Raw genomic sequence first — 22028 nt, 5'->3', positions numbered from 1 at the left:
CACAGCCCACACCAGTGTGGAACCACCACCAGCTTGCACAGTGCCTTGTTGACAACCTGGGTGCGAGACTACGTGGGGTCTGCGCCACAATCATATCCTAACATCGGCTCTTAGCAGCTGAAATCAAGACTCGTCTGATGAAGCCACGGTTTTCCATTTGTCTAGGGCCCAACCAATAAAACCACAAGCCCAGGAGAGGCGCTGCAGGCGTTGACGCACTATTGGCAAACGCACTCGCTTCGGTCGTCTGCTGCCATTGCCCATTAACGCCATATTTCGCCGACTGTCCGAACGGATGCCTGCGTCGTACGCCCCACACTGATTTCTGCGGTTATTTCACGCGGTGTTGCCTGTCAGCACTGTCAGATCTACGCAAACGCCGCTGCACTCAGTCGTTAAGTGAAGGCCGTCGGTCCCTGCGTCGTCAGTGGTGAGAGGTAATTTCTGAATTTTGGTATGCGCTGCACATTCTTGACTCTGGGAACACTGAATTCCCTAACGATCTCCAAAGTGAAATGTCCTATGCGTGCAGCTCCAACTAGCATTCGGTTAATTCCCGTCGCTCGGCGATAATCACGTAGCAAACCTTTTCACATTAATCAGCTGAGTACTAACGACAGTTCCGCCAGTGCACTGCGCCTTTGTACCTTTTGTACGCGATACCACAGCCATCTGTGTATGTACATACCGCTATCTCATAACTTCTGTCACCTTGTATGTACTTAAAATAAAACTAACCGTGTAACCTCCCCACGCAAAAAATGATAATAATATAATAAATAATACTGATAGTGATTCTAATTTTTGTGTAACCTCAGAACAAAATTGGTTCCCATTTATAACCTCCCTACAGAAATTCATTCACATTTAACCTCCACACAAAATTTGTTTCCCATTTAATGTAAGCTCGAAACAGAAAAATTCCTAACCTCGTAATAAAAAATAAATTCAGTAACCTGATAGAATTTGGACGACGGCAACGCTGCGTCATGGCCCTGTAAGATCATTCTGAATAAAAAAGGGGAAAAATTCTTACCTTAATAAAAACGGCGAATATATCTGCTCTTATATAAAATTTTTCCGACACAGCTCTGTGCAATGCTGGCCGATAGATTTGTTATTTATGAAAGGAAGCAACTGATTTTTCTTTTGCAACGATAGTTATGATCATGGATTGAAGAAATTAGTAAATTCTTTAAATTGAAATGAATGTTTTTTTAGAAATTACTTTATATCACGAAGATTATTATTAGGACATTTTTAAAAGATTTACATGGCACTTTTCATAACATTACTAGAAGTGCGCGAGGCTGCTTTTTTACCTTATACAATAATACTCAGGCTTCGGCATCGCTGCACCGCGACCGGCCCAGCCAACATGATACACCAGACCAGAGCAGACAGGCGACTGCTCGCTAGCAACAACTTGCTGCTACTGCTACACAGTTCGTACTGCAGTCAACACTGCTCTTTGGTCTCAGATTCTCTTATAGCTTACATATCGCAGGCAGCACATACCTCTTACAACCGTTTGCGATCCATTTTTCTTACCTTCTACTCGTTCGGACAGGCACTAAAGACAAACGTATGCACTGAAGTATCAGTTCTAATCATTTATCATCTTGATGCTGGTCGAAGCCCACTACCAACGACTGCGCTTTTTTAACGGAAGAAACATTGACTTGAACAAAACGTAGTTTTATCGTTTTTGACTTTGAGACAGATATATTTTTGCGCTGTTGCACCATGATGGGTGACTTTATTTCACCGTACCATCAGCTCGTACCATCTGAAACCGGTACACATTTGACCAGGCCGCGGTTTTCCAGTCGTCTAGGGTCCAACCGATGTGGTTGGACTCAGACCTCGTAATTAAGGGAGGCAGGATCGGGTTACGATTGTGGACGGGGCCCGAATCAATTAATATTGGTTTCCTTTGCAATTTCACTCAATTAATTTAATAAATAATTTTTGAAAACAAGCCAATGAGGTCACAATCAGAATTTTAAAGCAACTAACCACAATCACGGCTAAAGGCCTTTAACGCCAAAAATGGTAATTATTTAAAATTTAACAAATACATAAAACACAGACAGCAAATAATTTTGGAAAGCAAGCCAATATAGTCGCAATCAGAATTTTAAAGCAATTAACCACAATCACGGCTGAAGGCCTCTAACGCCCAAATAGCTATTATTACAGAAATTTAACAAAAATACATAAAATACAGGCAGCAAGTAATTCTGGAAAACAAACCAATGAGGTCGCAATCACAATTTTAAAGCAAGTAACCACAATCAAGACTGAGGGCCTTTAACGCCAAAACGGCGATTATAAAAAAATTTAACAAATATACTGTCAAACGGCGAATGGCGTAGCAAAAGTTAATTTTAAAAAACAAACAACAGATCACCAAACAGGTGAGACAAATTATGGTAACTTAATAATACAATAACAAAATAAAACACAAGGGCCTGTGACAGACGGTGCTCCAGGAATCGACCTCTGAGTAGGTCACACCAAAAACACTTTCGCGAGCGAGGAGAAAGGCAGCCAAGAGTTGTAATCAGATCACAAGATGGTAACTCGGACTAGTGGCAGTCAAACGAGCGACTAATAATAATCTTGGTGAGGCTACCTGACATCCAACAAAAGAAATGCAAGATGTAAAATTACGCCAAAGCCGGAACCGGCGGTCTGGGCTCCGCCCGCAGAATACTGTGCTTAGAGCGCCCGGAACAAGAAGGAATGACTACCACTAAAGTAGAAGAACGCCATCCAACCTACAATCAAGAAGCTGTCAAACTTACACGCCTCACCGGACAGCGGCGGCAAGGCGAGGAAACGTACACTGCCGTTACATACACCGACCAGCAGGGCAGGTAACTGGGGCGTTAGGGCCCAAAAGACAGAAAAATACCGCTGGTTGAAAAAGCTGTAAATAGTAAAGAGTAATTAGAAGCTCAGGAACGCTAATCAGATCCGCCTTCCCCAAGCACTCCACTCGCAGCTTTTCGCCACAGTGACACTACGAGCAGCAACACGAACCCAAGTCACTGGGGAATCACGAGATTCCACAGTAGTGGAGGTTTCTCTACGCGAATAGCAGTGCACTCAAACATGCAGGATCCTGTTTCGACGAGGTCGTGCACCCTCGTGGCCACTGCCCTTCGATCCGGCAGTCCATACACGCCGCCACCGGTCCCAGCGTGTTGTCGCTCTGCGCGGACTTCGCTGCTCCTGCGTCCCCAGCCGAACTCCACACTCACACCACACGGAAGAAGCACGAGCTCGCCCCTAAGATAGGGCAGCAGAACTACATATCGATAAGTGCCGTTGCTGCCACTAGCGGACAGGCAACGCTTACAAAACCTAGTGGCGCCAGTGAACACGAGAAGAAGACAAACAGCGCAACCATGCCAACTATACGATACGGTCTGGCAGAAACTTACACACAGCACCAACGCGAGCCGCAGCACGGCTCATGGGCGACTATTAAAGTTAAATGTGATTCATGCCCAGGAGAGGTACAGCAGGTGGTGTCGTGCAGTTAGCACTAGCACTCGCGCCGGTTTCTGCTACCGTAGCCCACCTAACGCCAAATTTCGCCGCACTGTTCCATATTGATTTCTGAGGTTATTTCACGCATTGTTGCTTATCTGTCAGCATTCGCAGCTTTACGCAAACGTCGCTGTTCTCGGTCGATAAATGAAGGCCGTCGTGGTGAGAGGTAATGCCTGAAATTTTGTATCCTCGGCACACTCTTGACATTGTGGATCTCGGAATGTTGAATTTCCAAACGCCAAACGATTTCCGAAATTGAGTGCGCCGTGTCTCTAGCTCCAACTACCCTTTCGCATTCAACGTCTGTTAATTCACGTCGCAAACCAGTTCACATAAATTACCTGAGTGCAAATGACAGCTCTATGCATGTACTGCCGTTTTATACCTAGTGTTCGCGATATAGCGCCATCTTTGAATGTGCATATCGCTATACCGTGACCTTCATCACCTCTGTGTACAGCGGTGGACTTGTAGGCGTAACTGAGTTGCTGTTAGGGGAGCTTATGATAGTAAGAGGTGAGCTGCGTGTTAGGAAGAGCACGAATATGTCAGCATGCCAAAATTTTTGGTAAAGTTTTGAAGGTGCTGAGGAAGATAGAACAAGGCAGCTGGTACCGCACTTTTCAGTCAGACTCTTTGGCGCTTTTTGTGCTCCGATAGGAGCATTTTTCCGCTGATGCAGGGAATGTTTGTACAACTGCTCGATATTGGTAACTTTGAGACGATCTGATCATCGTTTTAATGATTCTGGTCTGTAACTGTGGGTAGGCATTCACTTGTGTATCCAGTGATATTTCAAATGACGCGTTAAAACTGATTTGAACAGCCTCATTACCGTAGCTGAGTAGTAGTTACGTTTTTGAAGGGGGAGAGGTGGGCCTGCTGCGATAACAGATATTTTCATGGTATAACTTTTTAGCATGAGCCGGGGTAAACTGCATTTTGTGGAACGGTGCAAGTGGTAATAGAGTTTGTCAAATACCCCGGAGTGCAGCTTGGCTATGTTATTGCAGCTGTAGGCAGTATTCGTTAGTCCTGAGGGCTTAAAGTCTGTGTATGTTGTTAAACGTAGCGCATAAGTAACGCGTGTTAAGTGAATACGTAGCCACGTGATATTACAGTTTTATTGATTACACTTTTGTTACAATTTTTATTAATCTAAATCGTTGTTAAGACAACTCATGTTAAACCACGACACATCTGGCACGAATTATTCTATTTTAGTAATTGCTGGTCGGCTAACGACTATTAATGTTAAATGTGATTTAAGCAAATTGATGCGGATATGTGCAAGAGGCACACACTATATCATTAAGGGTTAAATACTTTTGGGGAAGTAAAGTTGTTGTATGAACTTTTAGCTTTCAACGATGAAATTCCATGCATGAGCCATAGACAATAAGTCAAATTTGTTATTTCCTTGAGTTTTCTTGTCATTGATGTGCCTCTTTTATACAACTTTTTGTGAAAAAAATTTGTTCAGAACAATTGTAAAGTTTTCATATGTTTTCTGACGTCGTAAATAATTCCTCTTTACCGTACTGGGACAAAGATGGATGAGCGCGCTGCAGGAGTAGTGAATAAGATCCTCGGGTGTATTTGTAAGTTTATGTGTGGTTAGCTTGCGCACCTGTCAATTGTGCAGCGCTGGAACATTCATATTTCAGGCACAGTAGCCAACAGTTGAGATTTTACAAAAGGAGATTTGATACTTGTAAACCTGAGAGAAATTATGTGGGATACTTTGCTATGCAGGTGTAAACTTGTTTGTAAACATGTGTTTTTGATTCTATTGACGGAAAAGATTTTTGGAGTTTTTCGAGGTAACCAGTGCTGGTGCAAGAATGAAATGTTTGTTTGTCAGAACTAATAAATGAAGAAATCTTTGTCCCTCAGATAACAAATGACAGTCATGATTAGCGTTAATTTTATCCCTTTGTTTTCATTATTTCACAAAGGACACATTTGGTTTGAATGTCTGTAATTTTTATATCCAGAAACTTTCGTAATCATTAGGATCTTCTTATGCTGTACAGCCTTTTTTGTCAATAAAAAGTGTTTAATTTTTCTAGAAAGACTTTCCGTAATGTAAAACCCGCCTCCACCATTCTTAACAAGGTATTGAATATTTTGTCGGGTATGCATTGCACCTTACGCCGCACGAAGCCACAGATTGTTTTCTGACGAGCAAAAAACAAATTAGTGACTAGTTTATTTTTCCTTTAGCTTGCATTCTGATGAGGAAACAGTTCGCAGTCAAAATTATCAGATGCGGTGTTAAGCAAGCACATTAATTAGCAGTGAACACCGTAGGTAATCTCAAACAATTATTTTTTTTCTTCTGAGTAGAGCAGGTTGTGAACATTTCAGGTCAGTAATTCTACGAGAGTAAATCAATTATTATCCTCAACGTAGTTACAAAATTTTATTGTAATCAAATAGGAAACTTACAAGAACATCATTTTTCGACATAGTCTCCTTGCGTTTCAATGCACTTGGTCCATCGTTGAACAAGCTTCCTGATTCCCTCATAAAAGAAGTTTCTCAGTTGAGCTGCGAGCCAAGAATGCACCGTTTCTTTCACCGCTACGTCCGAGGCAAATCGACGGTCCCTTAATGCCTGTTTGAGGAGACCAAACAAGTGATAATCAGAAGGGGCAAAATTGGGACTATATGGAGGATGATAAATTATTTCAAATTTGAGTTTCTGGAGGGTTTCAGCAGTGTGGGCAGCAGTATTTGGACGGGCATTGTTGTGCAACAACACAACACTTTTTGGCACCAATCCTCGGCGTATGCTTAGAAATGCAGGCTTTAGCCTGGCAGTAAACATCTCACTGGAACGTACACTGTGTAAGTAGGTTGTTTATGTTTTCTTATTGGCAACGTTACGTAGCTCTCTGTATGAAAATCACTGGCTGTGCTGTGTGCTGTCTGTGGCTAGTTTGCATTGTTGTCTGCCATTGTAGTGTTGGGCAGCTGGATGTGAACAGCGCGTAGCGTTGCGCAGTTGGAGGTGAGCCGCCAGCAGTGGTGGATGTGAGGAGAGAGATGGAGTTTTGAAATTTGTAATACTGGATATCATGAACTGCTATATACATTATGACTTTTGAACACTATTGAGGTAAATACATTGTTTGTTCTCTATTACAATCTTTCATTTGCTAACTATGCCTATCAGTAGTTAATGCCTTCAGTAGTTTGAATATTTTATTTAGCTGGCAGTAGTGGCGCTCGCTGTATTGCAGTAGTTCGAGTAACGAAGATTTTTGTGAGGTAAGTGATTTGTGAATGGTATAGGTTAATGTTAGTCAGGGCCATTCTTTTGTAGGGATTTTTGAAAGTCAGATACCGTTGCGCTAAAAATGTTGTGTGTCAGTTTAAGCACAGTCTTGTATAATTTTTCAAAGGGGACGTTTCAACTGTTTATTATTGTGTCCCTAAATTCAAATAGCTCTGAGCACTATGGGACTTAACATCAGGTCATCAGTCCCCTAGAACTTAGAACTACTTAAACCTAACTAACCTAAGGACATCACACACATCCATGCCCGAGGCAGGATTCGAACCTGCAACCGTAGCAGTCCCGCTGTTCCGGACTGCAGCGCCTAGAACCGCACGGCCACGGCGGCCGGCTGTTGTGTCCCTTTCCCCATAACGTTCCAGTACTGGACCCTGTGCGTCCCAAAAAACCGTAAGTATCAGTGTTCCTGTGAACGGTTGGGTTTTGAACTTTTTCTTGCACGGCGAATTTGGATGTTTCAATTCCGTACTCCGCCGTTTACTCTCCGGCTCGTTATGATGGATCCATGTTTCGTCACCACTAATGATCCTGTCTATAAAGTTGTCCCCTTCGTTACCATAGCGATCCAAATGTTTTTCGCAGATGTCCAAGCGCGTTTGTTTATGCAACTGTATGAGTTGTTTTGGGAACCATCTTGCACATACTTTATGTAACCCAAGTCTCTTGTGGATGATTTGGTAGGCAGAACCCTGACTAATTTGTAGATGATGTGCCACTTCGTCAATAGTTAATTGTCTGTCTAAGAGAATCATTTCACGTGAACGCTCAATGGTTTCTTCATTTGTGGCAGTAAACGGTCGTCCGGCTCCTTCATCGTGCGTAACACTTGTGCGACCGTTTCGGATTTTTTCGATTCATTTGTAGACGCTCCGTTGTGGCAAAACACTGTTCCCGTACTGTACGTAAGTCTTAGATGAATTTCGGCCCCTGATGCGTCTTCCGACCACAAAAAATGGATCTTCTTTGGTGCAAATAGCGGAGCAGCCATGATTAACAGCACGGCAGCGATAGCGAAAGTAACCTGGCAGCTTTAAAATTGCAAAGATTTAACAACAAATAAACAAAGCATGCGTCATCAACGTACAAAGACAGTACTACCAAAATAAACAAAAATATAACTAAATTGCGGATAATAATGGACTTACCCTCGTAATTCATCTCATCCAGCTTTCATAATGTACTTCAGAACTGAGTTTCAGTAAAATAATTTTCACTCACAACACCGTTACTTCGGCATTTAATCGGATTAGATTTCATCATTTCAAATTCATGTACTTCACTAAGTTTAAAGCTTTGTTTCATGACACTACTCACATGCACAGCACAGGACCAACCAACAACATGGCTCTAAGCATTATGGGACTTAACATCTGAGGTCATCAGTCCCCTAGACTTAGAACTACTTAAACCTAACTAACCTAGGACATCATACACATCCATAAATCCATGCCTGAGGCAAGATTGGAACCTGCGACCGTAGCAGGTTCCGGACTGAAGCGTCTAGAACCGCTCGGCCACAGCGGCCGGTTGGCCAACCAACAGTCAGTACTGCTCAGCAGCTAAATACAACATCTAAAGCACACGTATCGCGGGAAAAAAATTAGTCAGTATTCTCATTTACAGATACATTTTTGTAGAGAGCTTACACAGTGTTCACTCACGGCTCAACCCATCATTATCACTCCCAAGCTTTACTAGATTTTAGTTAAGTATTATGCAATTTTCCATTCATAAACTATTGTTAAGTTAATATCCAGACTAAAGAGACGAATCAAAATTTGTACCTGGGCGCGGACTCGAACCCATTACGTCCTGTTCACAAGGCAAAGGCGCTGACCACTACGCCACGCTGGCACAGTGGCTTTGCGCAACTGCAAGGGGCTACCCCAGCACGCCTCGGGCCTCAGTCCAATTTCCATTCACGCCTCAGCCCAAGTGGCATTCCCTGTAAACTCGAACAACACTGATGAGTCCTCCAGCTTTATTGGGATAGCACCTGAGCATCGAGTGAAACCCTGCCTGAAACCCAGGCATAGGTGCTTTAATCCAATGCAACTAAATGGTTCGAGAGACCATCTCCAGATTCAACCATGTATAACCTATAGATGCAGACTGAAGTCTCGAATTAAAATTTGTACCAAGACCCAGATTCGAATCCCAGTCTTGGTACAAATTTTCATTCGCCGCTTCAGTCTGCGCACATACATTATAGATGTTTGAGACCTGAAAAGGTCTCTGGAACCATGTAGTTTCATTTGTTGATAAGTGTTGCTGACGGCTGTTGCCTTCCATAATCTGCCCAAAGCTAGCTGACTCTGTGACGACGCTGCTTAGTTGCTGCGTTCTAGCAAGCCACTTCAATAACAGCAGCTACTTTTGGTGGCAGGGGACTCTACTTCCGCCACATTTATGTTGGAACACCGCAAACAAATATAACTATCACAGGCGTCTGCCACTGGATTCAGTGGGAGGGATGGAGGGGGTGGGGGATGGGGGAGAAAATTACAAGTTTCTCCTGCTTGTATAGCTCGCGTATGAGTTCGCGGACTGACTGGCTACAGAGGGCATTCCAGCCAGGAAAACGCGCCCTTCCACAGGCTGTATCTATTTGTTGCCAACAAATAAACCGACACTGTGCGTGAGGCCAAAGGCAGGACAGGCAAACCACAGGCAGTTTAATGAGGTAAGACAAAAAAGGGAAAGTCACCCCACTAAGAAAGAAAAAAAACAGAAAAACTGACTTACCTGACCACAGCCGGAAACCACTGAGACAATTATCATTCCTTTCAGTTATACGTTCGCATAACCTGAGGCTACAAACCTAAGTGATCTACTGATAATACTGAGTGCCTACTTGGCTATTAAATCGTGTAAATTAACATTCGTGTAAAATTTCCTGGCAGATTAAAACTGTGTGCCGGACCGAGACTCGAACTTCGAGACCTTTGCCTTTCACGGGCAAGTGCTCTACCATCTAAGCTTCTCACGCGCCCTCCTCACAGCTTTACTTCTGCCAGTACCTCGTCTCCTACCTTGCAGACTTTACAGAAGCTTTCCTGCGAACCTTGCAGAACTAGCACTCCTCAGATGGTAGAGCACTTGCTCGCGAAAGGCAAAGGTCCCGAGCTCGAGTCTCGGTCAGGCACACAGTTTTAATCTGCCAGGAAGTTTCATATCAGCGCACACTCCGCTGCAGAGTGAATATCTCATTCTGCCAACATTCGTGTAAGTTATTTTAAAGTGACGTTTATGTACTCTGTCCAGTAACATACAAAAGACCACCTGTCAAAAGCCTGAATAATCATTGTTTGCAGCGCGGACAGATGCAACGCGTACATGCAGAGATTCAGTGAGGTTATGGAAGGTACTGGCATGGATGTGGAGCCATGCAGCTCGCAATGCCACGTCCAGCTGTGCTAGGTTTCTCAGTTGGGGATTCATGGTACTAACAGTCCGATCGATGTGGTCTCAAAGATTGTCGAGCGTGTTTAAAGCTGCGGAGTTTGGTGACCAGGTTAGTACGGTAAACTCGTCCTGGTGCCCTTCGAAGCACGCACTTTCACTGCGAGCTGTGTGGCAGGTTGCATTGTCCTGCTGGTAACTGCCATCGTGCCGAGGGAAAATAAGCTGCATGTAGTGGTGTATATGGTCCCCAAGAATAGATGCATTCTTGTATTGATCTACTGTGCCTTCCAGAATGAGGACATCACTCAGGGAATGCCACGAAAACATTCCCGAGCCCATAACACTCCCTCCTGCGGCCTGGAAGCTTCCGACGGTTGTTGCAGGGTGTTGCTTTCAGGCGGTTGACGCCCCACACACCACCGGCCATCCGTCCGATGGAATCAGTGGACGTCCAGTTGCGATACTTGGGTGCAACTTCCAGCCTTCGTCGCCGATGAATAGCAGTCAGCATGGATTCATGAACCAGGGCCTCCTGTGGAGATCCATATGGCGCAACGTTCGCTGAACGGTCGTTGAGGAGACACTGTTGCTAGCCAGTTGATACATAAGTGAGGCCAGTTGCTCAACAACTGCACATCTATTCGCCGTTGTTCATCCTTGTGTTCTATGGCCCCAAAGCCAATGACCATGACCTTTTGGAAGCCAAATAAGCAACTCCATTTCCGCTTTACGACAACAACTACATTGGTTTCCGTGTTGTTACCTGTACACAAAACATTGGAAGCACCACAGGGCTTTGCCCGCCTGGCTTCCACAGTGTCTTGGTAAGTTTTAAGGATATCAGGACTTGGTATCTAAATGGTGAGTTGAGGTATTTTCCTCTGGGAATCGAGAATTAATTTTTCCAAGATTGCCAGGCAACGCTGGAAAGTTGAGGAGGTCAATCTTTAGATGACGGAAGGTCAGGAATAACGGCCGGACTGGTGAAAGAGAGGGCAAGGTCTACTGCTCAGGATCGTTTAAGATGTCTATCATCTTCGGGAGTTCGACGTAGCTCCCTATCAGGAGCAGGATATAGGCTGCTTCGTTGTCCCAGTGATCTTTAGAAATGTACTGAGACAATAAATCGAGTTTTCTGATCTTCTCATCGATTTCTGGTGTCTCCTATCTACACTACTGGCCATTAAAATTGCTACACCACGAAGATGACGTGCTACAGACGCGAAATTTAACCGACAGGAAGAAGATGCTGTGGTGTGCAAATGATTAGCTTTTCAGAGCATTTACACAAGGTTGGCGCCGGAGGCGACACCTACAACGTGGTGACATGAGGGAAGTTTCCAACCGATTTCTCATACACAAACAGCAGTTGACCGGCGTTGCCTGATGAAACGTTGTTGTGATGCCTCGTATAAGGAGGAGAAATGCGTACCATCACGTTTCCGACTTTGATCAAGGTCGGATTTTAGCCTATCGCGATTGCAGTTTATCGTATCGCGACATTGCTGCTCGTGTTGGTCGAGATCCAATGACTGTTAGCAGAATATGGAATCGGTGGGTTTAGGAGGGTAATACGGAACGCCGTGCTGGATCCCAACGACCTCGTATCACTAGCAGTCACAATGACAGGCATCTTATCCGCATGGCTGTAACGGATCGTGCAGCCACGTCTCGATCCCTGAGTCAACAGATGGGGACGTTTGCAAGACAACAACCGTCTGCACGAACAGTTCGACGACGTTTGCAGCAGCATGGACTATCAGCTCGGAGACCATGGCTGCGGTTACCCTTGACGATGCATCACAGACAGGAGCGCCTGTGATTGTGTACTCAACGACGAACCTGGGTGCACGAATGGCAAAATGTCATTTTTTCGGATGAATCCAGGTCCGTTTACAACATCATGATGGTCGCATCCGTGTTTGGCGACGTGCGGTGAACGCACATTGGGAGCGTGTATTCGTCATCGTCATACTGGCGTATCACCCGGCGTGATGGTATGGGGTGCCACTGGTTACATGTCTCGGTCACCTCTTGCTCGGGTTGACGGCACTTTGAACAGTGGACGTTACATTTCAGATGTGTTACGACCCGTGGCTCTACCCTCCATTCGATCCCTGCGAAACCCTACATTTCAGCAGGATAATGCACGACCGCATGCTGCAGGTCCTGTACGGGCCTTTCTGGATACAGAAAATGTTCGACTGCTGTCCTGGCCAGCACATTCTCCAGATCTCTCACCAATTGAAAACGTCTGGTCAATGGTGGCCAGCAACTGGCTCGTCACAATACGCCAGTCACTACTCTTGATGAACTGTGGTATCGTGTTGAAGGTGAATGGGCAGCTGTACCTGTACACGCCATCCAAGCTCTGTTTGACTCAATGCCCAGGCGTAACAAGGCCGTTATTACGGCCAGAGGTGGTTGTTCTGGGTACTGACTTCTCAGGATCTTTGCACCCAAATTGCGTGAAAATGTAATCACATGTCAGTTCTAGTATAATATATTTGTCATCTGCATTTCTTCTTGGTGTAGCAATTTTAATGGCCAGTGGTGTAGTATTGGCGACCTGTAGACATGTTGTCTGGGTGGTCGTATCGTAGACTTCCCATTCTTCTTCGGCTCTCTCAGTTTAGTCGACCTCATCTGTCATCTCCGGCATCTCAGGAGCGACGGCGACGGAGAAGGAGACTGATTGGTCAGTCTGTCCACTGTTTTCCGTGTATCTTCGATATTCTTTTTACCCTCCACTGACAGTGCTGCCACGCACCATCTGTGAGAGGTCATTGCACGTTGACGTCGAACGTAAGTGGTGGTCACATTAATGTGACTCGGTCGTTATTACTGTAAGCGTCCGCCCCCGGTAGCTGAGTGGTCAGCGCGACAGAATGTCAATCCTAAGGGCCCGGGTTCGATTTCCGGCTATGTCGGAGATTTTCTCCGCTCTGGGAGTGGGTGTTGTGTTGTCCTAATCACCATCATTTCATCCCCATCGACGAACAAGTCGCCGAAGTGGCGTCAAATCTAAAGACTTGCACCCGGCGAACGGTCTACCCGACAGGAGGCCCTAGTGACACGACATTCATTAATGTAAGCAAGTTGTTGCTATACACTGAAGAGCCAAAGAAAGTGGTACACCTGTCTAATTTCGTGTAGGGATCCAGCGAGCACGCAGAAGTGCCGCAACAAGAGGTGGCATGGACTCGACTGATGTCTGAAGTAGTGCTGGAGGGAATAGACATCATGAATCCTACAGGACTCCCCATATATCCGAAAGAGTACGAAGGGGTGCAGATCTCTTCTGAACACCATATTGCAAGGCATCCAATGCATCCCAGATATGCTCAATAATGTTCATGTCTGGGAAGTTTGGTAGGCAGCGGAAGTGTTTAAACTTTGAAGAGTGTTCCTGGCAATGCTGGATGTGTGGGATGTCGCATTGTTCTACTGAAGTGCCCAAGTCTTTCGGAATGTACAATGAACATTAATGGATGCAGCTGATCAGACAGGATGACTATGTACGTGTCACCTGTCAGAATCGTATCAAGATGTATCGGGGTCCCATACCAGTTCAAATGAACACGCCCCCACACCATTACAGAGCCTCCATCAGCTTCAATAGTCCCCTGCTGACAAGCAGAGTCCATGTATTCATGAGGTTGTCTCCAAAGCCTTACACCTCCATCCACTCAGTACAATTTGAAACGAGACTCGTCCGATCAGGTAACTTGTTTCCATTCAAAAGCAGTCCAATGTCGGTGTTGACGGGTCCAGGAGAGGAGTAAAGCTTTCTGTCATACAGTCATCAAGGGTACACGAATGGGCCTTCGGCTCCGAAAGCCCGTATCAATTATGTTTTGTTGAATGGTTAGCACGCTGACACTTGTTGGTGGTGCAACACTGAAATCTGCAGCAGCTTGCCGAAGCATTGCACTTCCCTCATTTCGAATTATTCTCTTCAGTCGCCGTTGGTCCCGTTCTTGCAGGATCTTTTCCCGGCCGGAGAGTTGTCGGATATTTGATGTTTAACCGGATTCCTGATATTCACGGTCCACTCTTGAAATGGTCGTACGGGAAAATCCCCACTTGATCGCTACTTCGGAGATACCGAATTCCATTGCTCGTGCGCCGACTATAACACCGCGTTCAAACTCACTTAAATCTTGATACCCTGCCATTGTAGCAGCAGGAACCGACCTAACAACTGTGCCAGACACTTATTGTCTTATGTAGACGTTATCGACCGCAGCGCCGTATTGTGCCTGTTTACATATCTCTGTTTCTGAATATGCATGTCTATACCAATTTCTTTGGCGCTTCAGTGTATAAGGACATTTTATGCATGTTATTGTTACTAATTCCTCGGCAACCGTGATACGCTGGTAGTAGCAGTTACAACATTGTATTTGGTGGAGGGGATATGGAGAAGTGAAAGTAAACTGTGACTCATCCCAGAATCCAACCGTAGCGCTTTGCTCGCCTCTCCACACGATTGCACGAGGGTAACACTGAAAAGTTTCAGAAAATTAAACAAGGATTAGTTTTAAAAATATTAAATGATATAATGGTTTTCAAAATTTCCCCTTTAAACATCAATAATTTTTTTTCATTCGGTGAAATCAGTGTGTAAAACAAGGATGCCGCTCTTCCTGAGGAATTTCAAAAACCAAACTTTTATAATGTTCCACTGCGTCGTCTGATGACGATGAAGTGATCCGACGCATCTCAGCTTTGATTTTTGAAAACTAAAAAAAAAAAAGAAAACGTAAGGTGATAGGACAGGACTGCATGCTTGAGGGTCCGTGCTGCTGACCTTTGGGCATCCAGGTACTTGGTTGTTAGTTCTACTGTATGCGACCAAGTGTTGTTGCGATGGAAAATTATTTTTATTCACTAACCTTTTCAAAAAGTTTGCTGTAAACAGTCGTTTGCGTACCCATAAGCAGTAACGGCACGTCTGTTTCCTAATGACGTAGTAACAATATGGTGCGCTTTAAGAAAAAAATAGTAACAAGCTTATTACCAACAGACCGAATTCGCCAGACTTTACTAGGCTTTGGACCCGTTCGAAAAACCCGCTGAGTCTCTTGGCATTTCTTTCCAGGGTCATAACAACTACACTCCTGGAAATGGAAAAAAGAACACATTGACACCGGTGTGTCAGACCCACCATACTTGCTCCGGACACTGCGAGAGGGCTGTACAAGCAATGATCACACGCACGGCACAGCGGACACACCAGGAACCGCGGTGTTGGCCGTCGAATGGCGCTACCTGCGCAGCATTTGTGCACCGCCGCCGTCAGTGTCAGCCAGTTTGCCGTGGCATACGGAGCTCCATCGCAGTCTTTAACACTGGTAGCATGCCGCGACAGCGTGGACGTGAACCGTATGTGCAGTTGACGGACTTTGAGCGAGGGCGTATAGTGGGCATGCGGGAGGCCGGGTGGACGTACCGCCGAATTACTCAACACGTGGGGCGTGAGGTCTCCACAGTATATCGATGTTGTCGCCAGTGGTCGGCGGAAGGTGCACGTGCCCGTCGACCTGGGACCGGACCGCAGCGACGCACGGATGCACGCCAAGACCGTAGGATCCTACGCAGTGCCGTAGGGGACCGCACCGCCACTTCCCAGCAAATTAGGGACACTGCTGCTCCTGGGGTATCGGCGAGGACCATTCGCAACCGTCTCCATGAAGCTGGGCTACGGTCCCGCACACCGTTAGGCCGTCTTCCGCTCACGCCCCAACATCGTGCAGCCCGCCTCCAGTGGTGTCGCGACAGGCGTGAATGGAGGGACGAATGGAGACGTGTCGTCTTCAGCGATGAGAGTCGCTTCTGCCTTGGTGCCAATGATGGTCGTATGCGTGTTTGGCGCCGTGCAGGTGAGCGCCACAATCAGGACTGCATACGACCGAGGCACACAGGGCCAACACCCGGCATCATGGTGTGGGGAGCGACCTCCTACACTGGCCGTACACCACTGGTGATCGTCGAGGGGACACTGAATAGTGCACGGTACATCCAAACCGTCATCGAACCCATCGTTCTACCATTCCTAGACCGGCAAGGGAACTTGCTGTTCCAACAGGACAATGCACGTCCGCATGTATCCCGTGCCACCCAACGTGCTCTATAAGGTGTAAGTCAACTACCCTGGCCAGCAAGATCTCCGGATCTGTCCCCCATTGAGCATGTTTGGGACTGGATGAAGCGTCGTCTCACGCGGTCTGCACGTCCAGCACGAACGCTGGTCCAACTGAGGCGCCAGGTGGAAATGGCATGGCAAGCCGTTCCACAGGACTACATCTAGCATCTCTACGATCGTCTCCATGGGAGAATAGCAGCCTGCATTGCTGCGAAAGGTGGATATACACTGTACTAGTGCCGACATTGTGCATGCTCTGTTGCCTGTGTCTATGTGCCTGTGGTTCTGTCAGTGTGATCATGTGATGTATCTGACCCCAGGAATGTGTCAATAAAGTTTCCCCTTCCTGGGACAATGAATTCACGGTGTTCTTATTTCAATTTCCAGGAGTGTAGAATCCAAGAATCATCAGCTGTAGCAGTAATCCAAACAAAGTTTGAGATGCCGCCTTGGAATTTTCCCAGAGTTTTTCTGCACCAGTCAGAGCGCTGCTGTTTTTGATCGGGAGTCAGGTTATGTTGAATCAATCGACAACAAAGTTTTCTCACGTCTAACCGCAGATGTAAAATGTTTTGGCCTTTATTAGTACCAATGCCTAATGTCGCCCAAATAAATTCATAGCATGTCCATCTATTTTCTTCAAAAATTGCCTGAGCAGCGGTAATATTTTCATAAGTAACAACAGTTCTACGGCGCCCTTCACGAGATTCGTCGTTAAGAGGAAACCGATCTCTTCTGAATGCTCTGTACCAATTATAATTGTTGCTTTAGACGGCGCTTCTTCACCAAATGCATTTCCAACCTGATCTTTTCGTGTTGTTTATGTGTTAATGCGATTTAAAATCGGAAAACTTCATAGCCCAGAAATGTTCTCTAATCAGATTGTTTTGTCTGTGCACATAAAAACTTTAAAGCGCGACTATTAATGAACTACTAGAGCAAACTGGACAAACCACACAGCAATCAACTCACAAACTATTGTAAGTTATGTCAAATATAAACAAATTTCATTTGTTTTTAGAACCATGGCATTCTAAATACCGGGTGATCAAAAAGTCAATATGAATTTGAACACTGAATAAATCACGGAATAATGTAGATAGAGAGGTACAAATTGACGCAAATGCTTAAATGACACGGGGTTTTATTAGAACCAAAAAAATACAAAAGTTCAAAAATGTCCGACATATGGCGCTTCATCTGATCAGAATAGAATAATTAGCATAACAAAGTAAGACAAAGCAAAGATGATGTTCTTTACAGGAAATGCTCAATATGTCCACCATCATTCCTCAACAATAGCTGTAGTGGAGGAATAATGTTGTGAACAGCACTGTAAAGCATGTCCGGAGTTATGATGAGGCATTGGCGTCGGATGTTGTCTTTCAGCATGCCTAGAGATGTCGGTCGATCACGATACACTTGCGAATTCAGGTAACCCCAAAGCCAATAATCGCACGGACTGAGGTCTGGGGACCTGGGAGGCCAAGCATGACGAAAGTGGCGGCTGAGCACACGATCATCACCAAACGACGCGCGCAAGAGATCTTTCACGCGTCTAGCAATACTTTGTTTTTTTTTTTTGTTTTTTTTTTTTGTTCTAATAAAACCCCAAGTCATTCCAAGCACATGTGTCAGTTGGTACCTCTCTATCTACATTATTCCATGGTTTATTAAGTTTTCAAATTTATACTGACTTCTTGATCACCCGGTATTTTGGGAGTATCCCTCTAATGTCTGTTCATAAATGAACTACCACAATATCTAATCCTGCAATGAGTTAACGAGAAAATATGTCTAATAGATAATTTTATCAATCGAAGAGAGACAATGGCTCGCCACATACAGGCGTGGTGAATGGTGGCAGAAAGTGGGGGTGGGGGCGGATTGGGTGTGTAACTAGAGACACTTTCCCTACTGGGATCTGGAGTACAGAATTATCATACGCATCTAGGTGGTTTCTCGTGGCTCTGCTAAACCTCTCGCTTAGTCAACTGTATCATTAATTTAACCTAGTTTTCATGCCAGGACATGTGTCCAGACTGACTCATTTACTTCGATAACGGCAATTTTAGAATCTTGCCTCTCCACCTGCATAAATTTCTACCTAAGTCCATGTCGGCATATATTAGGATTTATTCGTTGCTAAAAACTGTAATTTAAGGGATGATGTAAGAAAAAATCGAAGGAGAGGGCACAGATATGCATATACATGTGCAAATCGTTGATGATGGAGAGCACAGCTGACGGGCTACGCTAAACTAATCTTAGGGCTGACGATCAAAATGCCAGCAGAACATCACTGAAAGAAAATAAACATAGTATCTTAATTTACGGATTTGTTTCTCCGTAAGCCTTGCAGTGGTGCAAAGCGAAAAAGAGCTCAGTCAAGTTGTACATGAAATCTGACGATTTGTTGTCTTTTGTCATTTAAATCATCGCTGTGTTAGCACGAAACTTCTGAAATTTTGCCTTAATCTGTTCTTGTCCACTTGTGTTATCTTTGTTTCCAACTCTGGACGAAGCAGGGTGTGTCCTGGAGTTTCACAGTTAACTAAAAAATGGTTCAAATGGCTCTGAGCACTATGGGACTCAACTGCTGTGGTCATAAGTCCCCTAGAACTTAGAACTACTTAAACCTAACTAACCTAAGGACAGCACACAACACCCAGCCATCACGAGGCAGAGAAAATCCCTGACCCCGCCGGGAATCGAAACCGGGCGTGGGAAGCGAGAACGCTACCGCACGACTACGAGATGCGGGCTCACAGTTAACTCCAGAGAGCCCTACAGACAGGTAACCGTATCTTTCAAAACCTTTAAACACAGTTACCGCAGCAAGCATGACTTCGCTAAAAGACACATAAAATCCTTTATTAGTGTTTCGTAGTATCTGGCATTCCGTGACTGGGAAGTTGGGTGATGAGCTAGCAGGAAAGACAAATGATTTACACAATCTGATCTTAAAAATTATACCTACCTATTTATGGTACATCATATCAATCTCCCGGTATTTTAAGGCTCCAAACTCGTCGGTGATGTCTCCATAGAATGGCGTGTTATTATTTACTGCATCAGAAATTCTTTCTGAATTGAGATATTCGCTAAAGAAGAAAGCCTCTCTCGTGAAACAGCATTCCTCAGATATGTTTTATATGCTTCAGGCAAGAAAAGCTTTGCTCCACAGATGCTGTAGTAGAAGAGATGGACAGAGTAAGGGAGAACAGTTTATAAGTATCTGTAAAAATATTATTTTCCTCACTTTCTGTACTTCTCATCGGCATATAAATAGAGAGTTCGAGTCTTAAGCGCCGTGTCTTGGAGAACACTGGCCCAAACAAAATTTGCAAAATTTCTGATGCACCAGAAAGAAAAGATGTGTGGTATTCTTCAGATTTTGTGGTATCGGCGAGGCAAATAAACAATTTTTCACTGTCACGAAATCTTTCATTCGTCTACATCAAAACGTGATCCAAAATTTCGTAATACAAGGTTCGATACAACGCGAAAATACAACCTATTTCATCAGTAGGATTCATATTTACAACATATAGCACTATACGCACTCCTGATGGGAGTGTGCTCCAAACACACAACAACCAGCGCGTTGCAGTGTGGAACTGGAAGCAGACGGGAATAAAATTTCCATTAGTCTCACTGCATGCCTCCTCCACAGGAAAAATTACGCGGATGACGTCATCTCACTGCATGCCTGCTCCACAGGAAAAATTACGCGGATGACGTCACGTTGCCATAGCAACCATACTGTTATGCTCGGCCTGTGGCTCCGTCCATGACGTTGAGCTTCGAGAAAGGGGAAAGATACGTCACTTCCCTGGTCAGAATTGCGCACTTGCCGCTACAAAAAAGTTCCGCGCAGTAAAAAACAGACACATCCATTTGGTGTGAAGGTAGCATATGTTGGGGGCCAAATAAACTTTTAAAGCATGGCAAGATAAGCCAAACTGCATGTCTGAGGAAACAGAAAAACTGGAACGACGAAATCAAGAGCTTCAGGACTCGATGTATCGTGGTAATTTGAATAAAATTTGTAAGTTCCCAGTGTGCCAGTTGAATCTGTACTTGAATTGTCCTATTTCAGAGCCGAGCACCCAGCTAACGTATGAACCTAAACTTTTACTTGTTTCGTGAGAGCTAGTGTGTCGATCAGAAGATAACAGGGCTATTACAAAGCACCCGTGTTAACACAAATAACAAGTTCTTCTCGGAGGCAGGAAGGACGTAACGCTACTGACGTAACTTTCTGACTTGTGTGCTAATTAGGCAGAGATAGTGTTTGTATCTATCGTTCCAGTTAGCCTTAAGTCTCGCTTTACTTAAGGAGAGTGGCTGAAGTCCACCAACGCACAAAAATGATACGCATACTTTGAAACTATATTAATGGGGCCAAATTTTGTCTGAGTTGCGAATATTTTTGACATCAGCTGTATTAGGTGTGGGAATAATACCTGTTAGTGACACGTGAAACTTGTGCCGGACCGGGTCTAGAATTCGGATTTCCTGCTTATTGTGAGCGGTTGCCTTAACCATCTCGATTGTCCACGCACGCAACTAGGACCGATCCAAACCTCCATATGCCACGGCGTCTACTCCTCCACTGCTCTCAGCTTACCTGAATTCCCACAACAGGATTAATTAGACAAACATGTTCCACATTAGTACTATAGTCTTTGTGCCCATCTAGGCTGTAATACTTATTTTTACAATATCTGTTCCTTCAGATAAGGCTAATGAACAACTGACACTTACTAAAGAACAACTGCCAATTGCTACGGAACAACCGGCAATTGCTAAGGCCGGTATTACACTATCAAATTTCTTCGTCAAAAATCTTTGTCAAAGATATTTGATGGTTTAAAAGGGAACTTTGTCAAATGTCGTCCAATATTTGATCAAATCTAGGGCCTCGCTGTAGATTTGATCAAAGAAGTCGCTTGTCTTCTGTTCACTGCAATGTGACATGTTACCACATGGAGCGCTAGCATCGCTGCAGTGTTCTGTCGTCTGTAGTGTTTTTATAAACATTGCCAGTAAATACAATTGGTGTGTGCCGACAACTACAAAATTAATAGAGATGTATGAAGCTGATGAGGCGCTTTACAACGTGAACCACCCTGAATACAAAAATAGATTAAGAAGATTGGAGACCTGACCTGACCTGACCTGACCTGACCTAACCTAACCTAACCTAACTTAACCCAACCCTCTCCTGCAGCAAAGAATCAGTGTGTTACAGTGAGCCTGTCTTCTGCAGATGTAGCAGTTCTTAAGTGAATATTGTGCTTTGTAATATGAGGATACACTTCACTGAGCACATACAGAAATGTATGCTCATCCAATTGATGTATGACTTGACGTCCTCCACTATAAGCTCACGTTACAAGTTTTGTTGAATGCTTTTATCGTGTCGTCGTAAAACCCACTGCTTCACCCAGGTATGTTCCCTTTTTTTCCCTCGCTTCTCTTCCGCATGTGCACACAGTGCAATTGTGGTACATGCAACTGCTGCAGTTAATAACAAGTTGTTGTTGTCAGCCATCTTGAACTTTGATGAAAAATATGATGACAGTGTAATACCCCCTCTAG

Source organism: Schistocerca cancellata, chromosome 8 (assembly GCF_023864275.1).
Source record: "Schistocerca cancellata isolate TAMUIC-IGC-003103 chromosome 8, iqSchCanc2.1, whole genome shotgun sequence".
NCBI lineage: Eukaryota > Metazoa > Arthropoda > Insecta > Orthoptera > Acrididae > Schistocerca > Schistocerca cancellata.
Note: the sequence above shows the minus strand (reverse complement) of the source record.